Source organism: Vigna umbellata, chromosome 9, assembly GCF_029865625.1.
Source record: "Vigna umbellata cultivar VRB3 chromosome 9, Vumbellata_1.0, whole genome shotgun sequence".
Lineage (NCBI taxonomy): Eukaryota > Viridiplantae > Streptophyta > Magnoliopsida > Fabales > Fabaceae > Vigna > Vigna umbellata.
The window spans coordinates 25542650-25555678 of record NC_142173.1 but is presented as its reverse complement, the minus strand read 5'-3'; the positions used below and the strand labels follow the sequence as shown (position 1 = coordinate 25555678).

The window sequence follows — 13029 nt, the reverse complement described above, 5'->3', positions numbered from 1 at the left end:
GATTACTGCATATATATTAATCAACAAGACAACAACACACCTTAAAATAGTGTCACATCCAAAAAGCGAACTAATGAATTGATAATCCATTCGCAACTCTGGACAATATGATCATGCTACCAAAGCAGGATAATATATGCCTGTAGTGAACTAAGGCAAGGAGTCTGTTGACAACAGTTCTTTTAATATTTTGCCAGAATCATCAACAGACTTCTGATTTTCTTGTAAGCCCAAAAGCCAACATAAATTTAATAAAATTTCAGAACAAGTCCTTTTTCAAGATCAATATAATAACAATAGAACAGATGACAGGTATTAGTATATTAAATTTTACCAACTTTAAGAATGATACTCAGAAGACAAGGAAGTATAATGGCATCCTATCAATACTTCAAATGACAAGTCCAAAAAATTCCAAATTCCAAAAAATATTAGCAAACCACACAAATTAATACGATACGCCGGATTGAGGGGAAAGTTTAAATAAAAGGTGAAATGTCAGGGTTAAGGCAAACCTTGGTGAAGACAAAAAATTGGAAGAGCTGGGGAGGCCAGCAAACACATTCGAGTAGGACTTTGTCAGATATGAAAAATTGGTAACCGGAGGCAGAGAAGATACCCTTTCACCCTTCTTCAAAAGTTCTTGTAAGTTAAGTCTTTGCAAGGTCAAAACAACTCTTGACTCCTTCCACATGAAAGCAAGGATGCCATTTTGAAACACAAAGAGGGAACCAGGCTTTGATCCAGGGTATCTGAACCCATAACCACTTGCAATACCCTCTCCCACAAAAGCATGGTCGACATTCACAGGAACCAAATCTGCATCGGTATCCCAGGGAAAGGGTTCGGACGAAGGTTCATTGATATTTGCTGTGAACATTGCTGAACCATTAGGATGCAAAACATAGTGTGTGCCTTCCAAAATCTTGGTTGCAATGAGAAGCTGTTGTCCCTGGAACTCCTCATAAGAGAGCAGGAGAAAGAACAAAGCCTTTCCAGGTTTGTCTTCAGAAGGTTTTCCAGGAGGCCAACCAAAAGTTCCTCCCCATAAACCAGCATATTCTTGGTCATCTCTAGGAACTCGCAATGGCAACTTGTAAAGCGCAAACCTACTGTCGTGCATATTTGGCCATGCCCGGTAAGAAGATAGCTTCACAGTTGATGCTTTTAACGTTAGCCTTACTGTGTCACTCGATCTAAGGAATTCTTGAAGCCGTGCATGCCTAATCTCACCGCTTGACATAAGCTTCTTCTTGGAAACTGAATGATTGCCATTCATTGAATTTGATCTTCCAAGCATTTGCTTAATGCCATTCCAGAAATATCCCCTAAGGCCTTTCCTCTTGATGCACTGGGTGTTACCATCCTCCTCGGGCAGAGGATGAGAGATAGACCTTAGGTCAAATCTCGCCCTAACATCACCCAATTCCAACTGGGTTGGATCAACTGCCTCTTGAGAACTCAACTTATTATACTCATCAACCTCACCACTACCAGCCTTATACATTTGACAAAGGAGTGATCTTCTTTCCCACAAAAGCGCCAAATCCTTCTGAAAATTCTCCTCATCATCCCTCAACCTAGGAAACAACGGCCCAATCATCTTATCCGGAACCTTTTGTCGAACATGGCTAGTAGTAACCTCAAGCAACTTTCTCCTATCACTAAAAGCTAACTTCCCAAAACCAACCATCCCTTCAGCATTTCCAACCACCCTTTGTGAACTAGAAACATCGCTAATTGACCTACAAACCTTCCTCGACGATGAAGACTCCAAGCCCGAGTAATGCACAAAGCTCTTACTCTGCAACAAAGCACTAACACTGCCACACCCCCCAGGTTCAACCTCAAGCAACAGTACATTACAGGACTTATCTGTAAGCTTGACCGAACCGGGATAAACATAATTCACCCCCTTCTCCCTCCCATGAAGAAAAAACATCATGGAACCATCATAATCACTAACAACCTCAAACACAGAAGCCCACAGTATGGGACCCTCTTCAATCCCCAAAGGACCAAGCTCCTGGGGAATTATCCTGCACCCAACAACAGAGACGAAACCAGGCATCACATACACCACGTTCCCAAGCTCAGGATTCTGGTGAACCCATATTCCAATCAATGGTTTCACACCCACCAGAAACCGACAAAGCGCCTTGTAAGAAGCCACACCCTTTCTCCATTCCACAAGATCCTTGTGGGTCACTATGCCCAAATCGTCACATTGCGTGAGCCATAGTTTCTCAGAGGCCACAAGAGCGTTCAAACTCTTGCAACACAGACACAGATTGCACACGTCTCTCGGCGACAGGAAGCGAGAAACAACGGCGAAAACATCGTCCGGCAGAAACAACAGCAAGTTCGAATCAGAATGTTCGGGTTCCATGCCGATCCGACAAAATAAAAATCAAAACTTGCACGCTTCAGCGCATGCCCAAAAATCAAAATAGCGAACAAAACTACAGGGTTGGGGTGAACGAAGAACAAACCCTGAAAATTGGTATTTTTTTTCAGGCAGCACGTGGAAGAACCCTGCACTTGATAGGTGTACTGTGATTCTTCCTGTTCGGTGATTGAGAAGGGTTTGGTAGGTTGGGTTCAATTATTGAGTCTGTGACAGAGACAGTTTGACAGAAATGGAGAGAGTGAAAAAGAGACGGTCGAAATTGGGGAGTGAAAAAGCAAGGAAGGTTGTTGGTGTTTTGGATTCTCCAATGAAGATGATGGTAAATACAAAGGAGTGGAAGAGAGGAAGAGTCCAAGAGAGAAAGCCTTGATTGCTTCGTTGTCTTGTCTTTTTTCGGTTTCTTTCTTCCTTCAATGTTCAAAACAAAACCAAGCATACGCAATGTTTGGCAGCGGAGAATAAATACAGGGAGAGAATGAAGGAAGAAAGTAAAAAAAAAAAAAAAAATTGAAAGTGAAAATAGAGACTATTTACCATTACCTAAGATAACAAAACCAGAACGTAGCTAGTTTGAAAGAAAATAATAATATTTTATTTTACCTTTTATTCCACCTATACTTATTTTTCTTCTTTCTTTATCACGTAAGTTCTTCTCATATATATAACCATCTACATCATTTCATAATCAAAACTACAAATAATTTAAATATTTTTTTACCTTTCAATTTTTTTGAGAACAAAATCATCTGATATTTAAAAAAAAAGTATTTCAAATATAATAATAATTAATTCTAATCAAATATTAACGTCATATTCATAACAATCAAATACAAAATTGCAAATAAATATTATGACTTGAAGTATAAATTACGATTTATAAATAATTAAATCCATGATATATTCTTTCATTTCTCCAATTGATAATTTATTTCAACAGGTTCTCTTTATTAAAATTGATTTTGACTTAGACAAACACAAGGATAGCTCCTTGAAGAATAATAACAATGTCAAACAAAGTTATGGTTCGTTCTTTTCAGAAATTGGTTTTGAGAATAAATGATACCTCACACATAAACGAAAGGGTTACCAGAATAGGAAGAGTAACATGATAACACAATATTTTAACTAATTTTCTCTTCAATTTCTATAATTCTATCTTAGCAAAAAAAAATATGTGAGCCCCACCTACTAATATTTAAAAGATAACATAATTCCCCAAACAATCCATTATTGCCCCCCATCTGCGAAAAAAATACAAAAGATAAAAGAGGATGGAGAGTGTGAAAGATGAAAAATTGGATGAAATTAGGTTTCTATAAAGGATTCTTAAGTTTTACTAATGTGTAAGGTTTTTTTATAAAAGTTAGATTAGATTTTATTTTAGAATTTTTTATATTGTTGTAATACTTTTTTTTGATAATGTAATATTCTTCCATTATTTTCTAAATAATAACATAAATTTAAAATATATTTGATTTTTGTAAAAATCTACAAAATTTTGAGAAGACTTTACAATATTAAATTTTTTTACAAATATTATCTTTAATATTTACTGATATAATTAAATAAAATAATTATTTAAAAATATCATATAAAATATTTAAAAATATATTTGTCCCAAATTATCATTTATCATAAAGGTTTTTGAATTATCGAAGCCTTTTATTGAAAAAGAAAAGATAGAGAAAGCTCGATTTTGATGTTTGTTTTTTATTCTTGACTATGAAATTTCTTCATTTTTTCATATTTTCTTTTATTTTTTTATGTAATGTTTGACTTTAATTTTTGTGATTTTGATTATTTGTTATTCTTTGATTTAGTTTTAACGTGTCATGAAACTTTAGTTAATTTATTTTTACATATTCATCAATGACACAACTGCATTAAAATAACTCAAAATATACAAAAAAATATTTATTCAATTAAAAATTTATTTTTAATATGACTTTGTATCTCATGTTCAATATATTTTATTATCAATAAACTCAATTCTAGTACATCTTAATTAAAATAAGGCTTAATACCCTATTTTGTCTCCAGTTTCGCTCGACAATGTCAAATTAGTCCATCCTTTAAAACGTGCGTCAATTACGTCCTTACTTAATAAAATTTATATCAATGTGCCGTTTGTACGAATTTAACGGAAGGGATTTCATTGATATAAATTTTATTAAGTAGGGACGTAATTGACGCACGTTTTAAAAAATGGACTAATTTGACATTGTTGAGCGAAACTGGGGACAAAATAGGGTATTAAGCCTTAAAATAATATTTTAAAACACAAAAATCAATTAAGAATTTTATATTAAAGACTAAATGAGGATACACTAGTGGAAAAACAACGTATAACGTCACGTATTCAACGTCGTAGCACTCAATATCCAACGTTAAAAATGACTAGTGGCATTTTCGTAAATAAATTGAATCGCTCCACGTTAATTAATAAAATAGTGCGCTGACTAAAATGTATGAACGTCAAACAAGAAGCATATCGACGTAATCTAAAATGTATTAACGTCAAATAAGGCCCAGATCGACGTAAAACAATGACCTTAGAATCTCATAACGTCAACTTAAGAAACATCTAACGTTCAATTTAAAATAAAAAAATAACGAAATAGTGGTTTGCTTCCAGCATTATTATTCCTACCCACATTTGATGTCAACCATGACAAATATTTGACGTTTTATATGCCAGCATGAAGCCAAAGAGGTAATCCCTTTTTTATTCTTTATTTCTTTTCTCTTATAAACCAAACAGAACGTCCCACACTTTATGGGGTCGACGTTTAAAACAATATAGAACGTCGAACTAGCTGGGGTTGGTGATGCGGCTGTCGCGGCCCATCAAATTTGATGTGCATTAAAGAATGCAGTATAGTGCTAGGAAGTGACTCCTAGGTCGTCTCTCAAGGACCAAATGTGGTTCAGGTAATAGGTCAGACACGTAGTGGGGGGGGGGGGGGTTGGTGAAGAGTTTTGTAAATGCAAATGAACTAAATTAAAACCCGAATATAAACACGGATGTAAACACAAAATAAAAACGGTTGGTCATTAACTCAATTACAATACCTTCAATCATAGATTAACAAAATCAAGTGCTACTCTAGCGTCTTTTCCAACACAAATTTTCCAACTAACTTAAACTAACATCACAACTAAATTAAGGATAACTTGCTTGACTCACTTGAATAAAAATTGATACATCAGAAAACACACATTGCATCTTGGAATAAACAATTGCTACACTTAAGCTAATAAAAATTCAATTTAAAAGGGTTGGAACTAATTGAAATGTAGCGGATATAAACGAAATGCCAAAGTGTGTGACAAGTGGAAATGCAATAAATAAATGACCAAATGCATCATTACTACTGGAATAAAAGAAGCTATGCCTTATCTAATAAATGAAATTCGGAACAACTAAGAAAGCAAGCAAGAAATCTGTGTTGCACCCAATTAAAGAAAAATCAATCTCCGTGCTCTTCTAAAATAAATCACCACTTCTTTCTCGATCTTTGTGCACCTCCTGGGACACTAGCTGCTGAATGCAATTCCATCATCATTAATCACCGTTTGCGCCTAGAAAGAAAGTTGAAAGCATCCTGCTGGTGGAATAAAATGAAAAGAAACGTGTGCTTCCCAACACTGCTCCGCTTCATCCAATACCGTGCAGCTGCCCCCCCCCCCCCCCCCCCACTTAAGAAGGAAGAAGAACCGTACACTACATTGCTTGCTACTGTAGCCGAGAATCAAAGCCAAAAATGAAGCACCTCTCTCCCTCCTTTCCCAAGTGGCGGCTGAACCTTCTCCCTAGATGATGCTACGTGATTCGCTTTTGTGCACGCTGCTTCACTTCTTGTTGGACACAACCCTCTCTTTGCTTGCTGGACCGTGGTGAAGCCCTCCGTGTGCAAGCAGTCTATTGGGCCCTCCTTGGACGCGTGTTCCTGCTGTGGTGCAGGCCGTGAGCTTCACTTCCACGTGCTTTTCCTTCCTTCCAGCCAGCAGCCTCTGCTTTCTTCCGTGTGCACCTTCCATTCTCTCCAAACACACACCTGCTGGACCTACTTGCTGGACCAAGGCAACGTGGATCTTCCAATTAAAGCCTTTTTCCTCTAGCCCAAGTGATTCAGCGCTTCCTTCACGTGTGCCACTGCTGCTGTTACCAAGCTTTCTAAAGTGAATGAATCACCCTCTCATGGCTGCTGCGTGTGTGCTTCCCATTCCCCTACTGGACGCGCTGAACTTTCTTCCAAGCTGCTGGGCCGACGTGTGCTTCTGTCTAGAAGAAATAGAAAGATGCCTCTCCAATTTTGCGGGACGTGACAGGCCGTGTGAATGCAGCCCAAATTAATGAAATGTTGGACGGCTGCTGCACTTCTTAAAGCACCCCTGGATGTCCCTACTTGCATCCAATAAAGAAACCAAAAAACCTTTTATTTTGTGGGCCGTGACATGCTGCTCTAGCCTTCAAAAACGTGGCAGTCCACTTCTTCCAATTTAAACACAACATCTTGCAGCACATAACCCCTTAAAAATCCATATGAGCCTTTCACACTTCATTTCCAATTGAATTTAGAAATTACTATCTCCCTGGCGGTTATACCATTCCAACCCTCCGTGTGCACCCCTTTCTCATAAGCCCAAAAGTGCACTCTTTACTGTGCATACTGCTTTTGTGGAGACTTTAGAAATATGTGACAGCCCTCCAAATGTTCCAAAATATTATCCAACAATTTTCCTGCAATTAATAATGCAAATAATTAGCCTCAGATAATTCAAATTAATTAAAATAAGAATTTCTGATCGAATTAAGCACAATTAAGAAAAATGGGAAAATAATGAACATTCAAGCACAATTCCCTAATTAAATCTAGCACAATAAGCTAAGTGAAGTGAAGAAAATATTGACTCATCAAAATAGACCACACTTAGTCTTTTGCACTCCTGGGCAAAATCAAGACACAGATCAAGGAATAGTTCAGAGGACATCAAGGGTACGACACAAACTCAACACACAGAAAACAAAGACTAACAAGGACATAAACAGAATTACACAGTCCTCAAGGAATCTCGACAAAGAAAAGAAGTAGACAATATCCAACACATAATGAATATGAGAAAGCAGATACTTATGAAATCATCCAAGCAATTTCAAGCATGGTAAAATGATCAATCAGTTCAAGAGGTGAATCAAAAGCAACAGAACCTCACAGATGAACTATCACTGTATCTCTCAAGTGTCTAGGGTAAATAATGCCAACTCGATGCACTCAAGAAAGCAAGCACACACAGACTTGGCAAGCCTCTAATATCAACACTAAAAAACATATGCATGTTCAAATCAAAAGGTCTTTTATGGATGTAATGGGGCCAAGACCAAGGGAGGATAAATATGGATGAGAAGTCTAAACATATTGTTTGTCACAAATATCTGAACCTCGACTTATTTGAAAAAGAGGGATTTCACTTCCAGGAATGGATTGAAACTGAAGGTCTCTCTACACTTGTCCAGATGAAGGGTGATTGATACCCTGACTTAGTAAGGGTCTTCTACAATAATATGAGAAACATAGATGGTGTCCTTCATTCTCGAGTAAAAGGAGTAAATGTTCACATTAACAATGATGTATGGTTTCAAGTTGCAGGATTAAAAGCCGAAGGGTTATTCTCGCACTTACGGTACTTAGAAACAAACAGATGGTTGAAGAAAAAGGACGTGTACAATAACTGGTTAAGGTTTCCTGGAGATACACAATTGAAAGATTATATGTGCATGAGGGAATGAATAAAGAAGAACAGATAACAACACACATTCTTGCTTGGGTGATTTTACCTGCTAGACCTGGACAAGACAGAATGATAATTGAAGATGTTTTCCTGCTGTATGCCATCAAGAATGATGTTCCTACCAATTGGGTGGAAGTAATAAAAGATCATATGATTGATGCATGAACCAAACATGCACGACATCTACCATATGTTGTGTTTATCAGCAAAATCCTGATCCTTGAAGGTGTGAATGTTAGTGGTGAAAAGAAATGCTCTTGTAACTGCTCAAATGTGATAAATCAAAACACCTTGACTTCCATTGGCCTTGTAAGACCACAAAGGGATGGTGCTTCAAGGATGAAGAGAATATGGTTCAAAGTTCTGGAAGCACACCTACACTAAATGAAGACCGCACCAACTTCTTCCCTGAAAACCAATTTTGAAAGATTTGTTGTTGACTGTTGTCGACACCCAATTTCGTCCGGATTGACTATAATAGGTTTATTTTATTTTATGTTATTTTCTTTCATTTTTATTTTTTAATTTATACTTTATTCTTACCTTCTTATTTATTTATTATTTTACTTTATGTTATTTTCTTTCATTTTTATTTTTAGTTTATATTTTATTTTTACCTTCTTATTTATTTATTTTATTATTATTATGTATATATATATATATATATAATATATATATATTAGTTATTTCATTTTATTTGTAAGAAAACGAAAAAAAAAGGAAAAGAAAAGAGAAAACCCGAGGTCAACCCTTCCTGTAACATAAAACAGCAGTAAGCAGTGTTCAGGCAAAAAGCAATGCTCGAAATGTTCATTTACAATGGCAACAACAAAAGGCAGAGACTCTTCTTCCTATAATTCCCTACTTACGACTGCAAGTATACATAAAAGGAGAATGATTTTTTTTGAAAGGCAAACTTCTGCCAACTGATAGCCGATACAGTGAACATCAAATAAAGAAAAAAACAAAAGAGAAATCCCATGACAGAAGATATTCCAGAGCTCACAGGATGGAGGACAGAGAGAAGTTTGGGTTTTTCATCACGGTCATAAAAAGGGAAAAAAGGAGAAACCGGGGACGGAGGGAAAAAGGAGGAGAAGCAACGAGTGTTGGAGGAACCTAGCAGTCCACTCCACTTCACTTTCCAGTGCCTGCCTGCAAGATCATTTTGGTTACTGAAGGAGAAGTTCGGCGGAGGGGAGCAAAGGAGATTGAATCCAGTAAAGAAAAGGAGACTAAAACAAAAAGGAAAGTTTTATCTTCTCTTGAAGCTGCGAAGGTAATTCTTCAGACATCCAACCTCTTTTGGTCATGTTCGTTTATATGCTCTATGTATGTCTGCTTTATGCCTGCTGAAAGACGAATGAAATTGCGTTCAATCAATGCATATTGTTAACAATAACAAAACCCCTGTTCATTCGAACTGGACCCAAAATGCAATTTCAGTGCCTGCAAACTTCATCTATTTTGTTAACAATAGAAAATAAGCATATACTCCCCAATATCAAAGCTTCAATACCCTTTAGCACCCAGAAAACATGTGATAAAAAGCAAACAGGGATACAACACATTCAAACAAGGATGGCAAATTGACACTTCGGACTGCATAGTTCAACATCCTCAAGTCCCATGACCTCAGTACCAAACGCTAAATTTCTGCTACCTTCGGCCTGTAACACAAAACACCCATCCGGTCAGCCCCTCTCTCAATACTGTTATGCTGCAACATTCATCAAGTTAACTCAAAATGGCCATGACTATTCACTCCTCACGTTCAGAAACACACCACCTCTCCTTGTGTCGGCGATGCAAAGCCTCTAAAGTTAGTCACCATCTTCGTTTCATCCAACCACAAAAACGAAGGTCTCCCTTTCGTATACGTTGAACACTTAACACAGGACTCATCCTTCGCCTCTCACGACTTCCATTCACTCAATAGAACCATACCCACCTAAGTCAATTTCTCCGCCACGCACATCCCTTCACCCAATCTTCAACCGTCATCCATCCATGTTGCTACAGCCACCATTCATCTGTAAGAGACAAGGAACTCATTCCTTCATCACAACCGAACCCATTACAGTGGACCCATTACAGTGAGAAGATGAAGAAGAGAACCTAGGCGTGGTTCGAAAGGGTTGTTGGCGATGGCAGCCGCGAAAAGAAGAGGGAAAGAGCTTCCTCTGTTTGCAAGCGAGGAGGGAAGGAGGATGTTGACGTGGTGACCGGAGGCGTCTCTGGCGACGACCGGTGACGCTAGCGGAGCCCTGGCCGACGCGGTGGTCGAGCTCGCCCAAGAGGCGATTCACGAAAGAGAAGATAGTCTCTCTTGCGCGCGAGAAGAGAGGAACCGGATTCCGGGGCCGGCGACGATCCTGACGGCGAGCGGCGGTGCTGGCGACGCCCTGGGTCGCGTCTCGCAGTGGCCGGTTTGGCGGAAGCAGCCGTAGACGGAGAAGAAGGAGAGGAACTCGAGCCTCTGGGTGTGTTGGAAATGAGTTAGGATGTGAGAACCCCTAGGGTTTTCCAGACCTGAGAAGTGAAAAGGGCCTTGGGCCTTCTGATAAAAAAAATAAATAAAATAAAATCTATTCTCTCCTACGCGCACCCCCCATTTCTCACCTTTACACCCCTACGTCCATTCCTTGCTTTGGCTCAGGCCCGTTCTGTTCCCAAGGACCAAAAAACGAATTTATTTCCTGCGCCCCTTATTCTCATTTTCGCACCCCTCCCCGCTTGGGCTTTGGCCCAGTTTTGCTTTTTTTGTTTAAACACCCCTTTTTCTTATTTGGCACCTCTACACTTTTTTTTTTATTTTATTTCATTTACCTAGTATTTTACTTTTATTTTATCCTTTTACTTTTTACTTTATTTTCATTATTTATTTATTCATCCTTTTATTTTATTTTATTTTATTTTATTTTCTCTCATTTGTTCCCATTTTAAACATTTATCTATTTTTTAAAATGCACTTTTATAAGAAACGATAAAAGATGTTTTAAAGGTTTAGACACACGTGTGATCGCACGCATCGTCCTTGTGTCAGAACTTTTTCTTCTTCTCTTCTAAAAAATTTTAATAATAAATGTTTTAAAGGTTTAAACACATGTGTGATCGCACGCATCGTCCTTGTGTTAGAACCTTTTCTTCTTCTCTTCTAAAAAATAATAATAAATGTTTTAAAGGTTTAAACACATGTGTGATCGCACGCATCGTCCTTGTGTTAGAACCTTTTCTTCTTCTCTTCAAAAAAATAATAATAAAATATTTTAAAGGTTTAGACAGATGTGTGATCGCACGCATCGTCCTTGTGTTAGAACCTTTTATTCTTCTCTTCTAAAAAATTTTATAATAAATGTTTTAAAGGTTTAGACACATGTGTGATCGCACGCATCGTCCTTGTGTTAGAACCTTTTCTTCTTCTCTTCTAAAACAATTTAATAATAAATATTTTAAAGGTTTAGACACATGTGTGATCCCACGCATCGTCCTTGTGTTAGAACCTCTTCTTCTTCTCTTCTAAAAAATAATAAAAATGTTTTAAAGGTTTAGGCATATGTGTGATCGCACGCATCGTCCTTGTGCCAAAAACCTCTCCTCTTTCACTTCCCCAAAGATCCAAATTTATCCAAAATCATTTTCAAAACAAATTTTCAAACAATTTCCAAACAAATTTCTCAAACAGATTCAAAAGAACTACGTAACCCTGATTTCTCATTTTGAATGAGAATACGTAGGAGCAAGGTTAATCCTTGTCGGGCTCAAAAAACTAAAAAATATATTTTGTTTATTTAGAATTTTTTTTAGGGGATAGTTAAACATTTTGAAAACCACATCATATTCGTGCATTTAGTTAAAGGTACTGCCTTAGGGCAGGCGTTGTGGGGTGCTAACACCTTCCCCACGCGTAACCGACTCCCGAACCCAATCTTTGGTTTTCGTGGACCGTGCTTTATCGTTTTGAGGTTTTTCCGTAGTTTTCCATAATAAACTATGGTGGTGACTCCAAATCTCTTTTCAAAACCCGTTTCTTTTTGGATCGTCGTCCCGTCGCGATTCCGGTTGCGACAGATGGCGACTCCGCTGGGGACGTCGAGAGTCAGGCCATTTAATTAGATGCGCGAATTTGACATGTTTTCTTTATGTTTTTGTTTCCCTGTTTTTTTTTCTTTATCTGTGTTTGATAGTTGGAATAACTGCATGTGAATTGTTGAACATGGAACCCTAGGGTAGAAAACATGTTTATATCTGCCTGGGAATTTTTCTGGTTGTTTTGCAGGTGAGGGTTTAGGTATGCATTGCATTCTCCCTTCACACACACTTTGTGCATGTCATGAGTGGGGCCCTATACCCGGGTCTGAGCGTAACTTAGAATTAGAGGAGTTGTGTAGCGGTGTCATTCTGGGATGTACTTCCTGTCTGGCTATCGTGAGAACTCCAGCTAGAGTCTGTTCTCTTCATTTGTGTCTCCACATCTAGTTGATTACTCTGACTGTTGTGGAGAAGCAATGAAAAGGGCCATAGCTCTAGTGACCATCGACCTTTAGGTTCAGAGAGCCATCCTTGTGAGGTTGCATGTACTTGACTTTCAATCTGAAGCGCTGAACCTTTATTAGGGCACAAAGGGAGAAATGTGCATTCCTGTAACCCTCACTCTGTTTGTTCTTTTTTTGAAAATAATGACTTTGCATTCTCATACCATGCATACATTTTTGTTGGTCATGTTGTTTTACTTCATTATATTTTCATGCATCATGTTCATTCGTCATTTGGTAACATGTTGGTTTTAGGGGGAAATCACAGGCATTCGCTTGATCTCGTACAAG

At 37.9% G+C, this 13029-nt stretch overlaps 1 pseudogene; it reads right to left on the bottom strand.

Moving 5' to 3' along the window:
• Positions 1-315: 315 nt before the first annotated feature.
• Positions 316-2839, bottom strand: LOC148193055 (F-box protein At5g39450 pseudogene; annotated as a pseudogene).
• Between the last annotated feature and the right edge of the window lie 10190 nt (positions 2840-13029).